The sequence below is a fragment of the Schistocerca piceifrons genome, chromosome X, assembly GCF_021461385.2.
Source record: "Schistocerca piceifrons isolate TAMUIC-IGC-003096 chromosome X, iqSchPice1.1, whole genome shotgun sequence".
Lineage (NCBI taxonomy): Eukaryota > Metazoa > Arthropoda > Insecta > Orthoptera > Acrididae > Schistocerca > Schistocerca piceifrons.
In genome coordinates this window covers 582607234-582628944 of record NC_060149.1, presented here as the reverse complement: position 1 = coordinate 582628944, position 21711 = coordinate 582607234, and the positions used below count along the sequence as shown (strand labels likewise).

The 21711-nt window shown below is 45.2% G+C and overlaps 1 pseudogene; it reads left to right on the top strand.

Moving 5' to 3' along the window:
• Positions 1-363: 363 nt before the first annotated feature.
• Positions 364-21711, top strand: part of LOC124722534 — a 68212-nt pseudogene continuing 46864 nt past the window's right edge.

The window sequence follows — 21711 nt, the reverse complement described above, 5'->3', positions numbered from 1 at the left end:
AAGTCCAATAATGTCTCAAAGGGACTTCCATTGGTGGAACAAACAACCAGAACAAAAGCAAGGGCTACTGGCTATCGGTACGATGGTAGACAATCTCAATAGCAAAATGTCGTAAACATGGGAGTAAGAGAAAACATACAAAAATAAATATTAAAACCAAGATAATTAACATAAACTTTTCCGTAAATGGTGGGCAACAAAGTCAAACACGAAATATCAGTACTTAAACTAACATGCAAATCATAGCAAACAGCGAGGCAAGTGTAAATGTTACAAACTACAGTGAGTGAAACAGAGATGAGAGACTCATACCGCAACAGTAGACATTTACCACAAATCACAGTAAGTTATGTCACAGTAACTATGGCGAAAAGGTAAAAAGTGAAAAGTGAAAAGTATGAGTCTGGCAATGTTGGAGTCGCAGGTGCGTCGCTACAAAAATTCAAACGTGGAGATTGTGTTGCGAAATGTATTCTTGCTGCCCAGTTTCATGTCGTTCCGATCAAATTCTAAGTACATTGGCAAATCTATTACGTTACGGTTACAGCGTGATGGGAAGACGCATAATGAAGTACTTGCGAAGTGTAGTCATACCGTCGACAACGTTGTTGACGAACTACCTGGAGATAGAATATCTCGATTTTACAGGCCATGGAGACGAAAGCAGGTAGCAAACTCTCTCGCAGACGTAGTATTTACAAATGAAAATGTGAGAGCCTTTTCGTAACATATAAAAGGCAGTAAGATATCCATTTTCAGATATTTCCATGTTGTGGCTAGCTGCTGTAGGATGCACCAGTGTAGATTCAATAAGTACTGATGTAACAGTTAAGTTTCGGCTGGCAACAGAACTGAAAACTCTCTCATAAAAATCGTAAAGTGTCAGTGTCAAAGCAGCAATTTAAATGTAGCGGTTCGTTCTGGAAGTATTAGAAGTAATAATAATATAATGGTGTTCAGATAACTGCAAAATAATTCTAAGTATTTGTAGAATAGTGGTATTAATAACTTTCTATGTTATGATATTAAAATGCGGTATTAATGTAATTTATTAGGCGTAGGCGTCGCTTGATATTGTGGGCGGTTGTTAGCAGTACGGCGTCGGCGGCCGGAGACAGAAACAGCAGACTCAGTGCACTAGTAGGAGCGGTGGGCAAGATCCACACACAGCGCTGCCACTCGGGCTCCACTACAGCTGTATGCTTTTATCTGTGGGGTCTGAAATTTCTTGTACAAAATCGACAGTGTCAACAAACACCGGACCTCTTGTGACTTTGCCCACGGATAAGTTTAAAGTCGAAGACGTAAATGATTTCTTGTTGAAATGTAAAAACAAAGTCTAACGGAAACTGATGTGGAGATATACACTCATCAAAAAAAGTTTTGCATCACTTCAGTTCCGAGAGGTATGGAACCAGTACAGACAATTGCAAGAGGGATCAACATAAACATAATTTCCGCCCTATTTATTGCTCATGAAAACCACACATTGCATGTTGTACCACCACACAGCGAGACCTTCTGAGGTAGTGGTCCAGATTGCTGTGCACACCGGTACCTCTAATGCCCAGTAGCACGTCCTCTTGCACTGATGAATGCCTGTATTCGTCGTGGCATAGTATCCACAAGTTCATCAAGGTGCTGTTGGTCAATATTGTCCCACTCCTCTACTGCGATTCGGTGTAGATCCCTCAGAGTGGTTGGTGGGTCACGTCGTCCATAAACAGCCCTTTCAATCTATCCCAGGAATGTTGGATATGGTTCATGCCCGTTGAACATGCTGGCCACTCTAGTCGAGCGATGCCGTTATCCTGAAGGAAGTCATTCACAAGATGTACACGATGGGGCACGAATTGTCGTCCATGAAGACAAATGCCTCGCCAATATCCTGCCGATATGGTTGCAACATCGGTCGGAGGATGGCATTCACGTATGGTATAGCCACTATGGCGCCTTCCACGACCACCAGTGACGGACCTCGGCCCCACATAATGCCACCCCAAAAACATCAGGGAACCACCACCTTGCTGCACTCGCTGGACAGTGTGTCTAAGTCGTTCAGCCTGACCGGGTTGCCTCCAAACACGTCTCCGACGATTGCCTGGTTGAAGGCATATGCGACACTCATCGCTGAAGAGAACGTGACTACAATCCTGAGCGGTCCATTTGGCATGTTGTTGGCCCCATCTGTACCGCGCTGCATACTGTCGTGGTTGCAAAGTTGGACCTCGTCATGGACGTCTGGAGCGAAGTTGCGCATCATGCAGCCTGTTGCGCACAGTTTGAGTCGTAGCACGACGTTCTGTGATTACACGAAAAGCATTATTCAACATGGTGGCGTTGCTGTCAGGGTTCCTCCGAGCCATAAACCGTAGGTAGCGGACATCCACTGAAGTAGTAGCCCTTGGGAGGCATTAGCGAGGCACATCATTGACAGTTCCTGTCTCTCTGTATCTCCTCCATGTCTGAACAACATCAATTCGGTTCATTTCGAGACACCTGGACTCTTCCCTTGATGAGAGCTCTTCCTGGCACAAAGTAACAATGCGGACGCGATCGAACCGCGGTATTGACTGTGTACGTATGATTGAACTACAGGCAACACGAGCCGTGTACCTCCTTCCTGGTGGAATGACTGGAACTGATAGGCTGTCGGACCCCACCGTCTAAAAGGTGCTGTTCATGGATGGTTATTTATATCTTGAGGCGGGTTTAGTGACATCTCTGAACAGTCAAAGGGACTGTCTCTGTGATACAATATCCACAGTCAACGTCTATCTTCAGCAGTTCTGGGAATCGGGTGATAGAAAACTTTTTTGATGTGTGTAAAATGAAAATATTATCGTGGAAGATTATAGTTCATTACCTAAGGTGAGAAAATAGCAGACGATGCAAAATGGGATGAAGTTAGAATCCTTGTGACATGCCTTGATTACGTAACATACCAAAAATGTCCGCCCCTGGTAGCTGAGTGGTCAGTGCGACAGAATGTCATACCTAAGGGCCCGGGTTCGATTCCCGGCTGGGTCGGAGGTTTTCTCCCCTCAGGGACTGGGTGTTGTGTTGTCTTTATTGACATCATTTCATCTCCATCGAGACGCAAGTCGCCGACGTGGCATCCACTCGAAAGACTTGCGCCAGGCGAACGGTCTACCCGATGGGAGGCCCTAGTCACACGCCATTTCCATTTATACCAAAAATACAGTGTCAAAAATAAAGGGTAAATTATCGCAAGAACATTTCAGCGGTACGTAAGGTGGTTACTGGAATTACTGTGAATGAACTACAGGCCCCAGCGATCACGGAGAGTTACATGTGCTGTTTAGATTGCGTAAGCATGCGGCGTCTGTCTCTGTCAGTGGCGGTGACATCTCCTTGCACGTGTTATCCTGTGACGCAAGATCTGTGTATTAGCGCGGAAACTGACAGGTGTTTCCTGCGCTGGGCTGTGAGCTTCGTAACAGCTGTGTTCATGTGGTGTCTAGCGGAACTCAATCTTCTCATTAACTTTGCAGCAACTCACTCCTTTTTCGCTCGGTTTCACAATGAATTATGTATATACAGACTGGATTGATGAACTAAAATCTGTATGAAGGTCGTGATTTGAATTTGGGTTTCCTGCTCACTAGGCAGATGCACTAACCACTACGCCACGCTGGCACAGTGGATTTACATAGACGCACGGATTACGCTAGTGCATCTCCCTCTGCAATCCAAATTCCCACTGAGGATGAAGGCGTGCTAGAATAATCCGTGCAGTTGTGCAAAGCGGCGGTGCCACGGTGGCGTGGTGGTTAGCTTGTCTGCTTAGTATGCGGGAGGCGTGAGTTCGAATTCTGGTTCTGGTACAAAGTTTTGTTTGCTGCTTCGCTCTTCATTTATAGACTACAGTTGTGTGAGGCCTGAAAAGGTCTCTGGAACCATGTAGTGTCACAATGAATTTTCCTTCTTCATTCTTATAAAACACGATGTGCCGATAATAGTGAATAATATACTGCTCTCCTGAGCCTTTTCAGCTAAAACTCTTCATATAACAAGTCCTCAACAAACGTAAAATAAAACAGCTTTAGTATTATCACGTGTTAAACATACACTGAAGAGCCAAAGAAACTGGTACACCTACCTAGTGTCATGTAGGACCCCCACCAGCAAGCAGGAGTGCCGCTAAATGACATGGCATTGACTCGACTAATGTCTGAAATAGTGCTGAAGGGAACTGACTCCCGCAGGACTGCACAGAAATCCGTAAGAGTACGAGGGAATGGAAATGTCTTCTAAATAGCAAGTTGCAAGGCATCCCAGATATACTCAATATTGTTCATGTCTGAGGAGTTTGGTGGCCAGGAGAAGTCTTTAAACTCGGTAGAGTGTTCCTGGAGACACACTGTAGCAATTCTGGACATGTGGGTTGTCGCATTGTCCTGCTCGAATTGCCCACGTCCGTCGGAATGCACAATGGGCGTGAATAGATGCAGGTGTTCAGACAGGATGCCTACTTAAGCGTCACGTGTCAGAGACGTATCTAGACGTATCCCGGGTCGTATATCACTCCAACCGCACACGCCTCACACCATTACAGAGTCTCCACCAGATTGAACAGTCCCCTGCTGACATGCAGGGTCCATGGATTCATGAAGTTGTCTCAACATCCCTACACGTCCATCCTCCCGATACAGTTTGAAACGAGACTTGTCCGACCAGGCAACATGTTCCCAGTCAACAACAGTTCAATATTGGCGTTGACGGGCCCAAGTGTGGCGTAAAGCTTTGTGTCGTGCTGTCACGAAGGTTACACGGGTGGTCCTTCGGTCCTAAAAGCCTATATCGATGATGTTTCGTTGAATGATTCGCACGATGACGTTGATGGCCCAGCACTGAAATTTGCAGCCATTTGCGGAAGGGTTGCACTTCTGTCACGTTGAACGATTCTCTTCAGTCGTCATTGGTCCCATTCTTGCAGGATCTTTTTCCGGCAGCGATCTCGAAGATTTGACGTTTTACCTGATTCCTGAAAGGGTCGTTCGCGAAATTCTCACTGCATCGCTACCTCCGAGATGATGCGTCCCATCGCTCGTGCGCTGACAATAACACCACGTTCAAACCCATTTAAATCTTGATAACCTGTCATTGTAGCAGCAGTACACGATCTAACAACTGCGCCAGATACTTGTTGTCTTATATAGGCGTTGCTGACCAAAGCGCAGCATTCTGCCTGTTTACATATCTCTGTATTTGAATACGCATGCTTATACCAGTTTCTCTGGCGCTTCAGTGTGTAAGTCACAGAAAGCAAATTCATTACAGTTTTAAATTCTTTAACATGTTGGTGTATATTTAGAATATAAATGTTTTTCCTGCGAATAGTCACTGAAAAAACTTGAGTTACACCCAAGTACGTACAATATTAACATGGTCTGCGTGAAACCACGGAGTACAGAATTTTTTCTGTTTGGATGATTTGACAATGTGTTCTCATATCTGAAAGTAGACATCGGTTACATAAAAAGGACTTCAATTTCTCCAATTTGGCTGTTTTATACATCAGACTGGTTAATACAAGTCACTGTCCAGTTACTAACACAATATACTGGAAATTCAAAAACATATAAATGTGTTTACCAGTGTTCTTTAACTACGTCTTCAACAGTATGTTTTATTGAGCTCATTTACGAGACATGGCAAGACAATACTCTCTCAGTTCACAATAATACATCAACAAATCAACTTAGTGTTACAAAATGTACAAATAAAAATAATCTCCTCAAATAACGTTAACTCGATAACCTCAATAAACTCAACTATCTCAACTAAATATATGCCCCCAGAGTGTACTCTTGCCTTTTCCCAGAAATCATGGCACTGAGCCAGAGTATGGTGTACTGTGACAGTATGTTGTGCATAGTCGTGTTTTTAGTATCTGCACAGCGTCACAATATGTGTTTTTACGTATGTAGATCCGTATGTTCTGTGCAATATTCTCTGCTTAAAACAGTTATGCAGGGTGTTACTGTACTCTTGCCACATGTCTTCAATTAATTTCTTTATACTGAATTCGATGCTTTCTTTGACACAGTGGTGATACTGGCATTAGCGGTCCTTGTTCCAATTCTACTATATAACGCATAGAGCGCAGCATAGCTCGGCAAACAGGAATAACAAAATGGACATATTACAATAAATGCAGGTGCCGTCAGCAAATATTCATCACAATTTAAACTGTTTCTCCGGAAATGGAAAGACAAGATGGAAAAAAAAAGTTTTTAACCTCGTCAGACAAGAGGACTATCAACAGCTAACTACAGGCATACCAATAACGGGTAATGCAACTTCACATATGTGGATACGCTGCTTTTACACGAAAAAGATGCAGAATAACAGTCAACAAAAACCACAGAAAGAATCATCCATAATGGAACTAGCCACGGACATTCACTAGATAAATAATTCTGGCGAACGTCAGGGTACAAAACAGTGATATATACTATACGTGAACATCAATACTACTACACTGCAAATAGCTAAACCTCTCTTGAATTCTCATTATCAGCCGAAGAACTTTACTCCCTTACGTTGCTGTTTAAGAATGTTGTTCTAACACCATGATACGCGGTTTAGGGAAACACAAATGATGGGCGGATCTTTTGGTTTTTCACGCTAGTGTAGGTACAGCAGATACCGAACCATTACCGGCTTAACCGAATTGAGCGTTACCGACATACGATCAACTTGTTCCAAAACTGACCCAGGACAGCGCTCCCCAGTAGGTATCAACATACAGCCAACTTATTTTCGCCATGGCTTACTCGGTGTTCTGGGCGTCTAAGTCATCGTCTCCAGTGTATAAAACCGGGGACAGAATACTGGGCCGCTGCAAAGCCACAGAACTGCGTAGGGAGTTCGTCATGTTCGTCTAAAATTTCTATAGCGTCGTAGTCATTCTATAGTGGACTATGTACATTTTTCTGCCGGCGCTACGGCTGACGGGGACTGCCTGGCTACGACTGAGCCAATTGTTGGCAAGGTAGGTGGCGGCGAGGAGGCAGTTTGTTGACTGTTTTTCTCTCTCATGATGCTACATTTTTTTTTTTTTTTTTTTTTTTTGGAGGTGCGGTAGGGCTAACTACATCTGTTCATCATCTATTGCTGTACCTTTTGCAGTTTCTTCCCTTAACATCTTGCTTTGCGGGACCACGGGATCGTATTCGTCCTACCTCACCACAACTGTGGCAATAGAGAGCAGGGTACCTATTAACTATGTGCCCCTGCCGACCACAACGTTCGCAATGCACTGCGTGACTGAAAACACGCCGTGGTTCGTGGTTTTGCACAAAGAAACGACGCACCATCAAGGAATAATACGAGTGGGTCGGCAGTCGATAGATGAGATGTACATGTACAGACAAACAAATTGTTACAATTTCAGAAAAATTGGATAATTTATTCAAGAGAAAAAGCTTCACAGATTGAGACAATAACGAGTTGGACCACCTCTGGCCCTTATGCAAATAGTTATTCAGCTTGGCACTGATTGACAGAGTTGTTGGAGACCTCCTGAGGGATGTAGTGCCATATTTTGTTCCATTGGTGCGATACACCGTCAAAATGGCGAGCTGGTTGTAGGGCCCTTCTCATAATGGTTCAAACGTTCTGAATTGTGGAGAGACCCAGCGACCTTGCTGGCAAAGGTAGGTTTTCAAAAGCACGAAGACAAGGAATAGAAACTCTCGCCGGGTGCGGGAGGGCACAATATTGTTCAAATGTAAGCCCAGGATGTCTTGCCAAGAAGGTCAACAAAACGGGACATAAAATATCGTCGACGTACCGGTGTGCTATAAGGGTGCCGCGGATGACAACCAGATGGATCCTGCTGTGGAAACAATTGGCACCCGAGACCATCACTCCTCGTTGTCTAGCCTTTGGCGGGCGACAGTCCGGTTGGTATCCCACACCAGTCCGAAACATCTCCAGACACTTCTTCGCTGACCATCGGGGCTCAGTTCGAAGCGGGACTCATCACTGAAGACAATCCTACTCCAGTCAAAGCGAATCACGCCGAAGACATGCCTGGAGACGCCCTGGACAGAGATGAGACCTGAATGTTGCTCCCCATACGGCCCAACAACCAGGAGTGATGGTCTGGAGTGCCATTTCCTTTCATACGGGACCCTTTTCGTTGTCATCTACGCCACCCTTACAGCACAACGGTACGTCGACGAATTCTACGCCCCGTTTTGTTGCTCTTCATGGCTTACAGTTTAGTAAGCTGATTTCCACAAGTAGACGGAGAGAGTTTCTACTGCTTGTCTTCGTTCTTGCCTTACCCTACCTTGACGAGCAAGCTCGCCAGACCTCCCGCGGTTGAAAATTTTTGGAGGATTATGCACAGAGCCATCCAACAATCTCAGAATTTTAACGATTTAACTCGCCAGTTGGACAGAATTTGGTACGATATCCATTTGGACGACATATAACATCTCTATCAATCAATGGCAAGCCGTATAACAGCATGAATAAGGGCAAGAGGTGGACCAACGTGTAACTGACCTGCTTAGTTTCTGTAGCTCTTTATTTTGAATATATCACCCATTTTTTGCTGAAATTGTAATGGTTTGTTTCTCTGTAAATGTACGTCACATGTACTGAGTTCCGTCCCAGCCGCGTATTTCCTTCATAATTGTCTTTTTATTTATTTTCGTATAGTGTACTTCAAGATCTTCGCCCGTTTGCTACCGGAGGGTAGATAACTTATCTGTGTAATACACAACACTCTTCTTATCGGCATAGCGTTTCACTAGTCCATTTGCCGAGTATTCGAACTCAGTGGAATTTTCGTACGCGCCTACTCAATGGTCCGTTTCAATCATACAACACTTACTCAAAATTCATTCCACCACGAACACAGCCGGTTCAAGTTCCCCACAGTCTACAAGAATGTTTGCATACTGTCGTTTGGCTCACTCACGAAAGTTGACATAAGGTTATCTCTAGGCACACCGTTCATTAAAAAAAACTTACTCCTCCAAGTCCGTCACACTCTTCCAGTTAATCTGCTAACATGTTCGGTCAAAGCCCTGTCAACTTCATCCGAACTGATTTCACCCGCTCCTAAAGGGTGCAAACGCGCTGCCGACGTGGTTACAAAGAGTGGGGCACTTACTTCAAATAAGGTCGCCAACGGCGGCGGTATCGGCGCGCTGAGGCGGCGTCGGGGTGACGTCGTCAGCGACGGTGACTGTGTCGGACTACATCATGCTGATGTAGCGTCGTAGACGGCACTGAAGAAGGCGTCAAAGCGGCAGCACAGTGGCAGCCCGTAGCCTCTTTTCGCACTATACGGTTTTGACCGTACGGCAAAAAATCGACCGGCGAGGGCTTTTTCGTGGAATGAAGGAGAGCATGGCCCCTTTTACATTACACAGTGACGGTAAGACGCAGTAACCGTGCTGTGTAGGAGCCACCCACTGCCACTGCCATCACGGCGCCCGGACGGCGACCGATACAGCATTGGTGTACGTGATCAAATAGTCACTTTAAATAGTGCCTTTAGTGACTTTAAACAGCCCGGTCAGTGGCCAGTTGCTATCTCGAGTGTGTGATTGCATTTACGTTTTCTATTATCTATTTATTTGTTTAAAAATATTGGAAAATATTGATGCTAAAGTCCTGATTACCCTTGTGGAAGTCCAACCTGTGCTGTGGGAGGATACGAAAGATGTCTGGCGTGAAGTTTGCGTAGAATCGCTCCCAGATTTTGATACTCTTAATGATAAGGACAAAAATGGATTTGGTAAATAGATTTTGACTAATACTGTTATGTTTGTACATAGGTACCGCATTTATGTTCTTGAAAGAAGGGAATATTGTGCAGAAATACTTTTTAATGCTTGTTTTGGTTTAGCTACAATTTCTCGATGTAACTCTATATTTTAGCCATTTGCTATGGCACACTTCCGAGGTCAAAAACGAAATATTTACAAAAACATTTCTTACCTTGTTCGCAGCTGGTTCTTATCGTATTCTTTGATCTTGTGGTAACTCCTCCAAATCTGTGATAGGCATTGTATCTACATCGCTTTGTTTGTCTCTTTCAAGAACAAAATTATGTAATACACTGCAAGCATTTGCAATAATGACAGCATAATCTGGTTGTACATTAATGATCCGGTGAAATATGCCCCAATTGTTAGTGAGAATACCAAAGGCACACTTGACGTATCTTCTAGCTCTGCTCAGACGATAATAAAATATTCTTTCCTCCACTTTTAGATTTTCTCCTCCGAAGGGTCTCAGCGAATGCTAATGTCATCGAAAAGTCTTATCCTCGAGGATGACGTAAGTTGTATTTGGACTTTCCATTCCTGGAGAGATTTTTCTTCTGGTAGTTCTTGCTTCCAATTTTTCTATTTAATGCCACAAACTGGATAACTTAAATATTGATGAGTCGTGGTCCGTACCTTAACTTCCTATATCAACATACACAGATCTGTATTTGGAGTCTGCAAATGAAATTAGAACCAAAGTATTACATTCATTATAGTTAAAATACACTGAACCTGAGTCAAACGGGTAAGTAAGACGGATGTGTTTTTCATCGACTGCTCGGATGCAGTGTGGGAAACATGCTGCAGTTTCAAACCTAGAAGCTGTCGAGTTCCACATGTCTAGGGTTAGCGCTGGAATGCAGTCCTCTCACACTACGGATCAGATTGCTCTACATACATCTTGTACTATTTTACTTTCCGTAGAAACTTCGATTCTATAATTGCAGTGAACATCAGTAAAAGTACAAACACTTGCGGGATACCTAGAAAAATAAAGTCATGTACAAAACTTTGAACCTTCACCTACAGTTACAGTTACCTCTTAATAATTGTTCTGTTTCAGTTAAACAAGTAACAAGGAGATGGACTAACCTTAGAGATTCATTTTCGAAGTACAAGAAAAAGACCGAGGTCAACGAGACAAGTGACTCGAAATCGTTAAAGGTGAACAAAGATGTATATTTTGGTCCACTGTAGTTCTCAACTAAGACCTATGAAGAATGAGACTACGCTGATAGTACGGAGCAGAGCATGGAACACAAAATGAAGGGGAAGAAGGCATGGCACAGCAACTGCAAGCTTCGCTGATATTTTGGGTGTTTCTACTCAAGTTACTAAAGAAACAACATGTATACCACCAGTTAAGAAACATAAGAAATCTGATGAGGTTGAACTGAGAATTTTTAAAGCAATAGAAGGAGAGAAATCTTATAGCAAAGTGGCTTTCTACAAAGTCTCATACGTCTTACCTGTAAAAATTTAGTGATGAGGAATTCCTACAACTTAATACGGGAGTTTTGGACGCCATAGAAAACATCAAAGAAAAAACGAATGCAGTGCACCCTCGTCCACTTCATTTTCCGTAACACCAGTTCTCCAATTATCCTCAGCTGGATTTTCTGCAGCCTCCAAGTATAACACAATTTCAGTCCCAACAGTTTCTCAACACCCCTAATCAACCTCCATTTTACCGCGAACAGTTGAACATGTATGGCCTAACGCCTCAAGCTTACGCCCAACTACCCATACCTCACCAACGTCAGCAGTCTAAAACTGGTAATAACCAATAATTATCAACAGTCAGGCACGGGGACAGGATGACGGAATCCTGGCAGGAAACTGCTGTGGTCCTCCTCCGGTCCCTGCTGCCTGATGATAGCGCGGATGGGGAATCCGATCAGCAACAACAACTAAGACAAGACAACCTCAATAAATACACCAACAATACGGCAGTCTACCCTTTCTCGGAGGAAGAGGTGGCTGCCCACATAAAATCACTTAAAAGGGGTAAAGCTCCCGGGCCAGACGGCATTGTAGCTGAGGTGGTGCAATTCCTAGCTCCCTAGCTAACTGCACCACTCACTCACCTATACAACGAATGTCTGATACAACAAAAAATTCCAAGGGTGTGGAAGTCTGCGAATGTAGTCATTATTCGGAAAGGGTTAGACGAAGATCCAACAAATGTAAAATCCCACAGACCAATCTGTTTGATTAACGTACTAGGGAAAATATCAGAAAAGCTACTAGCTGACAGACTGGCTGCACATAGAGTGCTGCGTGGGGTGAGCGACAGGCAGTTCGGCTTCAGGCCTGGGCGATCGACATCTGATGCAATCGCCCTGGCTGCTGAGGTCTGTGGCTCTACCCCACATAAGTACGTGGTGGGCATCATGGTTGACATCAGTGGCGCCTTCGACAAACCTGTGGTGGCCTTCGCTCTTCTCCTGCTTGCGGGAGAAGGAGTGCCCAGGGCCGCTATATGGTTGTCTGAGGAGCTATTGCGAGGAACGGGAGGTGTGGCTATCATCTTCTAGCAAGAGAATTGGAAAATCTATAACAAAGGGTTGTCCTCAGGGTTCCGTGCTAGGGCCACTGTTTTGGGACATCCACATGGAGCCTTTACTAGACACCTTACAACAAAGTGAAGAAGTGCTAGAGGTGATAGCCTATGCAGATGACCTCCTCCTGTTGGTCGGCGGCCGTAGCCGCGAAGACATTGAACCTAAAATAGAGAGTGCCCTAAACAAGTTACAACTATGGTGCCAAAACACCAAAATGACGGTATCACCAAGTAAGTCCACCTACTTACTATTGAAGGGACAATTAATCCGTAACCCAACTGTACGAATCGAGCGCTCGCCGGTTCTTCGGAGACGTGACGCACGATACTTGGGCATCATCATTGATGAGAAGTGGAATTTTGGGAAACGCATAGAAACCGTAACCCATAAAGCCCTCCAAACACTGAACAACCTCATATCCATAGGACATAAAAGATTTCATCTTCCACCTCATCTTATAAAACTCTATCATAACAGTATATTAACATCGATAGTGGGTTACGGCTCGGGAGTCTGGGCACACAGGCTCACGAGGGTGGTGCCCGCCATGACAGTGATAAGGGTTGAGAGGAATATGATTCTTAGATCGGTAGGGGCTTACAGAACAACACCAGGGGGAGCACTACTAGTCATAATGGGGCTTTGCCCCTTGGACATCAAAATCAGGGAGCAGGCTGCATGGTTCTGGATTAAGAAGGGAAATGTAACAAATATAGAGGAGATCTTAGGCATTGGGGCAGGGGACAAGGGTGAGATTCCGCAAAGGGGAGTAAAATTATGGCAAGAACTGTGGGACGCGGATGAAACAGGGCGCAGGACACATGAGTTGATACCAAGCATCAGGGAACGGCTAAAAATGAAGTACTTTGAACCCAGCAGAGGACTAATCCATTTTCTCACTGGACATGGACCTTACCCGGCATACTTATGTCGGTTCGGGAAAAGGGCCACACCCGCGTGTGAATGTGGTGAACCGGAGGGCACTGCCGATCGCGTGATTTACGAGTGCCCCCTCTTCAATGATTTTGCTCCTACACTACGTGACCAACTACCCGACCATGACACTTACCACCTGATAAGACAAGAAGACACCTTCCAAACACTGAACAGACTTGCCAACGAGGTATCACAGAAGGTGTTGAGAGGATACTTGAGGGAACAAAACTAAAAAGCACAGATTACGACAAATATGTACCCTACTCCCATACCGCCTGTGCGTGGATAGGCCGACCCTTTAGTCTGGAATCCGCCACGTACGGGATCAGGGGGAGTGGGGAATAAAAATAACCTGGATTTGACAATACACTGGAGATGACGTAGGTTAGAACTAGTTAGTAGGAACTAGACTAGAAATCTAGATTTAGGAACCTGCAGCGATTAACATCCTGGCCTGCCCAGTGTCAGGGGCACGCCCATCGGGATTAGCTCGATGGCCAAGGCAATAAAGTAGGTTTGTACATTGCTGACACATCTGTGACGCTGCAGGAAGTAGAATGTAGGTTTGGTTAAAAAATTTTAGGAGTTAAAATAAATATAGCTGCCCATTGAAATTAGATTATAGCTGTAGCTCACGACTCAATATATTGTAATTAGCTGCTAATTGTAACTAACAGTAGCAAGTAAGACCCACTAATCAAATAAGGAGGTGGGTTGTGATTTATAAATATTATTGTTGATGGTAAATAAAGATTTTTTTTAAATAACCAAGCACCCATACTTCAAGAAATGCTTATATCCAACCAGTCTTAGCCATCTACAATTGGGAATAATCAAGACTAACCGTCTGAAGTATCACGTTATTTTCGGGGCTTCACCTCTCCAGAAAGCGAGAAGAATAGTTTTTCTGTGGCTTCGGTGCATCATCAATTACAGACGGTATTGATTTTGGTACAAGTAACTATTTATTAGTTCACTACTCAAAAGATTTATGTATTTTTTGCTTTCTATATATTTCATTTTGCAATGTTATATTGTTCGATAAAGGCATATTGAGATAATTTGTGTTGTTTTTTCATTCAGTATGCAACATTCTAATAACCTATTAGAATGGTACAATTCCAATAAATACAAGTACACACAATCAAGCATGTATTTAAATTTACATTAATACACCGGCCTAAATCTCAATTAGTTGTGCACATTCCTAAATTGTGTGTTTTGGCGCTGCAGAGCATTCTTGAATTTTTCAAGTAATTCATTAAATGAGGCTCAGACATTAGAAAAAATTGAAAAACTTGTTTCCCTCTTTCCGAAAAACCTAAAATAAGGTATACAATAAGCCCACTTCCTCTTTCCTTTCATTGATAGCATGCACTCAAACATGATGTTTACGTTGTTGTCTCTTTCGACGACGATTATTCACTGATAAGCCAAAACATTATGACCACTGCCCACTGCTGCGTTTGATGCCGCCTGCTGGCGTTCCGGGCACGTTACGCGGTAACGTAAGTATGTAAGCGGAGCAGACATGGACGGGAGATCACTCTAGCGAAGATATGGCCTGCAAATGGGGAAGTCCAAAGGGCAGATTATTATTACGCAGAGCCCGTGAACGAATATCTCGAAAACGGCTAAGCTCGTCGAACGTTCACTTGCGAATGTCGTGAGCATCTACGGAATGAGGTAGATGGACAGTGCAACTACCAATAGGTTGTAAATAGCTGGACGTCTACTACTCTTCACAGGACGTGGGGTTTGTCTGCTCTGTATGGAGATCTGTGGCATCTCTGCCGAAATACCACAATGCTGGTGCACGCACAAATGGTTCGGAGCACGCCATTGTCGTAGATTGTCCGACGTGGAGCTCCGCAGCAGATCACCCCTACATGTTCACATGTTGACCCAACGACATCGTCAGTTACCACTGCATTGTCCACCTGACCATAAGGAATCCATTATCTGTCAATGGAGACGTGGTGGCTCCCCGGGTGAATCACACTTTTGCTACATTAAGTCGATGGTAGTCTCCAGAAACGTCGTCATTTAGGTGAATGTCTGCTGGAAACGTGCAGCGCGCCGCGGACACAAGCTGGTGGGAGCAGTATTATGCTACGACAGAAACTTCCCTGCACTTGCATGGGACCTGTGGTAGTAATCAAACACATAATAACAGCTGCGAACCACCTGCATCCCCTCATGCTTGCTGTCTTTCCTTTTGGCGATGTCATCCTCGAGCAGTATAATTGTACGTGCTACTGTGGTTTGAGGAGCATTATAGTGAACTCACGTTGATGTCTCGGCGACCAGTTTCACCTAATGTAAATCCTATTGAACCCATCTGCGCCGCTATCGGGCGCCATCACCACGTACGAAAATCAGCGGCCCGTTATTTACGCGAATTTCATGACCTGTACGTAGAAAGCTAATGCCACATACCTTCACAAATCAACGACCAACCTGTCGGATACCTGATACGCAGAATAAATGATGTATTTCTTTCGAAAGACGGACAAATAAGCTGTTATGCAGGTGGTCCTAATGTTTTGGCACATCAGTGTATAAACATAATGCAATAATTTGTTTACGATTCATTATAACTGAAACAGCACATACCATAAACTGAACTTAAAGACGGGCGGACGGAAGAATGCCATGCAAAGACCGTATAGTGTGAACCTGTCGCCCTTTCGGATTTACATCGATTTTTTGCCGTCTTTTCAAAACCGTGTAGTGTGAAAAGAGCCGTAGGTGACAGTAGTAGCATAGCTCCTATGTTGGGAGTGGCGTCTCCGTGGAGACTGCATAGAAAATGTGCTACGAAGGCAGCGCAGTCTGCAGCTACTGCAACGCTAACCACGGATACTCAACGGTGCTGACACAAAGAACACGCGCCTCGAGCGCTAAGATAACACTACACACGCCTAATTGCGGTGTCAAGCCGTAAGTAAAAAGAACAAGTCACTTCTTTACGATTCTGATGCCAATTGTCCACGGCTGGTCGAGCGGTCTTATGAATGAAGGATGGCCGTGGTGTAAATTGACTGTAGAAACTCTATTCAGTTACCATGGCTGAAGACTTATTGCACTTTAGTAAAAGTATAGGAAGGTCTGACCAAAGTACAGAGGTCGGAGCAGCAGGGAACGGTGTGCTATGATATCGGAGGCGACCGTGCATGAGAGCACGTGCCAGAACCTCGTCTTGCTAGTTCCCGAGACGAAGGTCCCGCACGGAAACCCTCTTGTCCCGTGATTGGTTGGCATATTTGCGGCGGTGGATTGAACCGGTCAGTCAGGCTTATCACTTGTGCACGATGAAGATCAACATGGTGAAGTCCCTTGCACGGATCCAACTCCTGTGGGAAGTAATGCCAGCCACAGGAGTCGAGTTCATATTCCTGCAAGAAGAGCAGACGTATGCATTCGCGGACCTTAATGATTACGTAACGTACATGACGCCTGGTGGTCCAGCAGACACCGGTGTAGTGATGTTAATGTGGGACGCCGTTAAGGCCACCGACATCACGTACTCCCTTCTGCACGAGTATTAGCGGTCACAGCACTCGACATCCGATTCATTAATGTTTGTCCACCCTATAGGCCAACTAAATGTTGTGACTGGGCCAGGTTCTACTCCACGGACATCGAACTCTCCTTTTCTAGGGCGTCTTAGCCAGTGATTTTATTATCGTCCTTGATCCAAAGGATCAAATCCCGCTCTATACACCTTGTCCGGAGATGGCGTGGTGATTGACGATCTTCACTTGCACGACATGTGCGAAGAGGTACAAGGTAACAGGCCTGGACTCACGCATCTTACCAGTCGTTTGACGAGCCGACTGCATCCATATATATGGCTTGAGGTCTTAAGCAGAGAGTGGTAGCCTTCTCTTATCACAGCGTCTATATCTTCACTATTCATCTCCATCCCCAACATGTCTGGGCTAGTAATGACTTTGGGAAGATGAATGTAACTCACCTCCAGGAGCCGGATAGCAATCAGCAAGTGGCCATAACATTGGCCATCTGTGAAAAACGTCAGTCTCGATATCCCAGGACTTTGGTGTGATGGGTCCTCTGTGTCAAACCGGCTGTCCGCAAGACACTTATGCAGTTTGGCAAGGACACGACTGCACGGCAACGGCACACCCTGGATTTCTATTACGCAGCGTTTAGTGACCGCGACGCTCTGCCCCTATCGCCGCACAGACATTGAGATCAAAACCGAATTAAGGCTCACATACTATTGTTGACGAAGCGCCGATTAGAAGCCATGCGTCACATTGTGGCAGCCATGCGCCGACATCGCTGACAGTTAATTACACCCCTTGCGGCACTAGACGGTACCTTCTGTACGACCCAAGTAATCATAGTGAAAGTCATGGAGGATCATTTTCGTCATTTTTACCTGGAAAGAACGTAGATGACGAAGCCACTGCCGATGCGTTACAGCAGGTTATCGACAAGATGACAGTGATGGCGTTAACGGAGGAAATCTTGCATGAAGAGGTATGGGACACCTTTGACAAGTGTGCGGTCAGTAATTCCCCAGGGCTTGAAAGATTAGCACTCGAGTTTTACCTAACTTTACGTGATTTCATGATGCCCTGCTGGGTTACAGTGTTCTATGAACTCATGTCAAATGGCTCTGAGCACAATGGGACTTAACATCTATGGTCATCAGTCCCCCCTAGAACTTAGAACTACTTAAACCTAACCAACCTAAGGACATCACACACACCCATGCCCCAGGCAGGATTCGAACCTGCGACCGTAGCGGTCACGCAGTTCCAGACTGAAGCGCCTAGAACCGCTCAGCCACACCGGCCGGCTATGAAATCATGTCCCCTGATTGCACTATACTACCTATTTCTATCGAGAACGTCTTGTATTAGTACACAAGCCAGCGGGACGGCACTTGGTCAATGAATATCGGCCATAAATGAATGCCGACTACAGTTCTTCGCCAGGTTTTTAGCCAGCCATATTAAGACCACATTGCCAATGATCCTCGTCCCAGAACAGACGTTGAAAGAGGGAGATGCCAACATACAAATGACCACCGGTGGCTGTAGGGACTCAATAGCGATCGCCTCGACGTTCCGTCCATAAGTGGCGATCGTCTCCCTCGATTCCGATCGGGCCTTCGTTAGAATGCCCCCTAACTTCCTCCTATAAGTGATTGTATGGGTTTGAATGGTGAGTCCAGTACCTATGGAGAGGCCTCAACGACAAGATTGCCCCCTTTCTACCCACCTTCATGCAATCGCGATCGAGCCGGTCCTCAGGGGTCTCAACAAAAGGATACCTGTCATCACGTTGTGGGACATCACCTTCCGCTAAACGGTTTACGCCGACGACCTGTTGCTGCTCTTTAATTCCATCAATGAAGACCATAGTGTACTAAACTGGATGTAGTGATACGGACAGGTGTCGGGCAGTCTTCTAAATATCAGCAAGTCAATGGCGTTGGGTATGAGGCGCGTTCTTTCGCCAGACGCTGTTGCCCTCCTCCCACCAGTTACTGAACTTTGTTGAATACCTGAACCTCTACTCGGCATCAAAAGTCAATCAGATGATACAGGTCCTCCACCTACCGCTGGTGATAGGTCGAAGAAATCACGCAGCCTTCTTTTATTAACTACCTGTAGGACACATGTTTTAAGTACGTTATGACACTCTCGCCCTACCCCTACACGATGGAGGGCTTGGAGTCGTTAATGTCAGGGCACGGGCAGCTTTCTTCTATATCAGCAATATGCAGAAACGGTGGACCAGTCCACATGCCTCCTTCACGGGTCTTCTATGGGGGGGGGGGGGGGGGGGGGGGGTTCTGATTCCCGTCTCTCACGTGCTGCAGATGTCGGTGGCGCATGTCATGACACAGCTCTGAGTGTGTCGAAATTCATTCTCGAACGCAGCTATGTGATTTCGGATCTCCCAGCAACTCTCTGGCCAAAGGCAAAAGTTTCTTACACCACCCTTCTCCGGGCGGTTGTACGTAATGTGGTAGAAACCAAGTACCCATTTGTCCGTTGGCCACGAGTGTGGAAAACGATACACCATCATTTTCTGCCCATCACCGTGCGCGTGACGTGGTGTCAGGTCACGAACAAAAAATGTGCGACGAGACACTGTCTCCATGTTATAGAATTAACAGACTCCCTCCCTTGCCCAGACTGTTGCCTCTTGGACATTGATGAACATCGCTTCACGTGCCTGTCGTCCTCCAGAGTTTGACGACTGACACAGAAGACCTTAGTTTGTTACCACTGCGTCACACCTGACGTGGCAAACTCGGACCCCCTCTGTCCGACTGACTGTTCCTTTACTCCCTCAAAATACTATGCGCTTACACGGTTCAAGGGAATGACCATCGACTATGTGTTCCGCAGATGTGAGAAAGTGGAGCTTGATTACTGGTGGTACCTGTAAAACGCTCACAGTACTCTCGAACGTACACTGAGGTACAGTACTCTCTTCGGAAATAATTTCCACTCAATTCGACCTTCCACGTCGCATCGTGTTGAAGACAGTGCGTCCTGACTCGTAAGCTGTGAGGAAGGAAAGAGATTGGCTGATTCACGGCAATCTGCATTCTCGGCTAATTTCGGCTGACAAAATGTTTGTTGTGGAACATCGTGGAATGTTCCAGGCTCAGCCTCTACAGTTTCATGAAGTTGTGATAGGTATCAGTGCTACATGTAGCCTTCAAAAGGGCAAACAATCCTGCAAGATGAACATCCGCAACTAAGCATTGTAGTAGCGCATAGTGAGGACTTCAAGGTTCACCGAGTTTCTGTATTTATAGCTGTAAAATGTCCTCTTTTAAAGGAAGTTTGTGTATCTTTAGTATTTTAACCTATGACTACAGTGCTCTATTGTACAATGGTACGTGTTTCCTCACTAAATTAAAATGTGCCTGTCATTCATGATGTAGCATTTAACTGTCTCAGGTCTTATCTTACGTAAGCCTTGTTGAGTTACGGTTAGCAGTTTTATTACCTTGCTGTATAGCTTCTATTTTCAATGTTTCCCTTTTATTGCTATTGCTGCTAGGTATAAAATGGTATAGGGGTTTTTCACCCTGAGGACTTGAGGCTTAGCTACCTTCCATTTGGCTTAGTATCCAGACTTTTCTTTTAGTAAGAGTGGCACATGTGTATGTTCTTTCAAGTGGCGACTATGGCACGTTGTTCCACATCGCCATATGCGTCCCCACTAAATTAAAATTTTCATGCCACTTGATGGAAAAGGGAAGAAATTATTAGTTCTGTGGTTTTATGCATAAGATTTAAGTCGCCGGCTCCCAGTTAGGAGTTTTACTACGGTTCTGTACCGCCCCTGTTTCAGTATGTTCCTTTACCACACTTTCATGCAACTTTTTTGTCATGCTTTTCTCTTTAGCATGTAAATGGCTAATTCATTTATGTAAATTAAAGGTGGAGGTTGAGAAGGGAAAAAAAGGGGAAAGAAACTTATTAAATCAATTTGCATCGGGACTTTATGCGGAATTGGCGGCGACGAGTGAAAATGTGTGCCAGGAAATTTTTTAATCTCCTTTCGTTCTATACTGTTCGTTGAATTTGTTCAGGTCGGGCGTCCGATGACACACGTTTAAGTTCTTCGTTGATCCATTCACTCAGTTTTTTGTTGCAGAGGGTAGCTAACCCTCTGACCAAACACGCTGAGCTACCGTACCGGAGTCTGGGACTCGAAGCCGAGATCTCCTGCTCACTAGTCAGTTGCGTTAACCGTTGCACCATCTGGCCACAGTAGTTCTTGCAAATGCACAGACTATCTCTGAACGCTGCCCGGCCGACACACACTCCCACCTAGCGCCACATATCCGCAGTCCCCGTCCATTCCCGCAGGAGGCTAAACGATATTGTACATCTGCACTGAAGGTTGTGGATTCGAATGTGTGGTGTCTCTTATTTCCCATCGAAGCGAATCAATTATATGAACGTGTGGTGTCGGTTCTTTCGGAAATACGACGTCCAAAAGGACATGATCTTTGGCTTCTGGGCCAAGGGTGAAGGCATTTCAGAAACGGAGATGTTTGTAAACCATTCAGTTGCCGCCGTGATTAAAGTATGACAAAAAGACGCTATCGAAAACCGGCACCGAGGACACTGTGGTGCACCATGGGCCATAGATGACAGGATGAATGATTGTGGTGGAGATGTGTATGGGCGAAGAGACGTGCAACTGTTGAGCAACTGACTGCTCAGAGGAACCGAGGAATACCAGCAATGTCTCCTCGACGACTGTTCAGCAACGTTGCTGATGTGGGCCTCCGCTGCAGGCGCCTGATTTATGCAGCTATGCTGACTGCTGAAGGTTGGAAGTTGCACGCCAGTACCGCAAGTTGACGTCCCGTGAGGGGT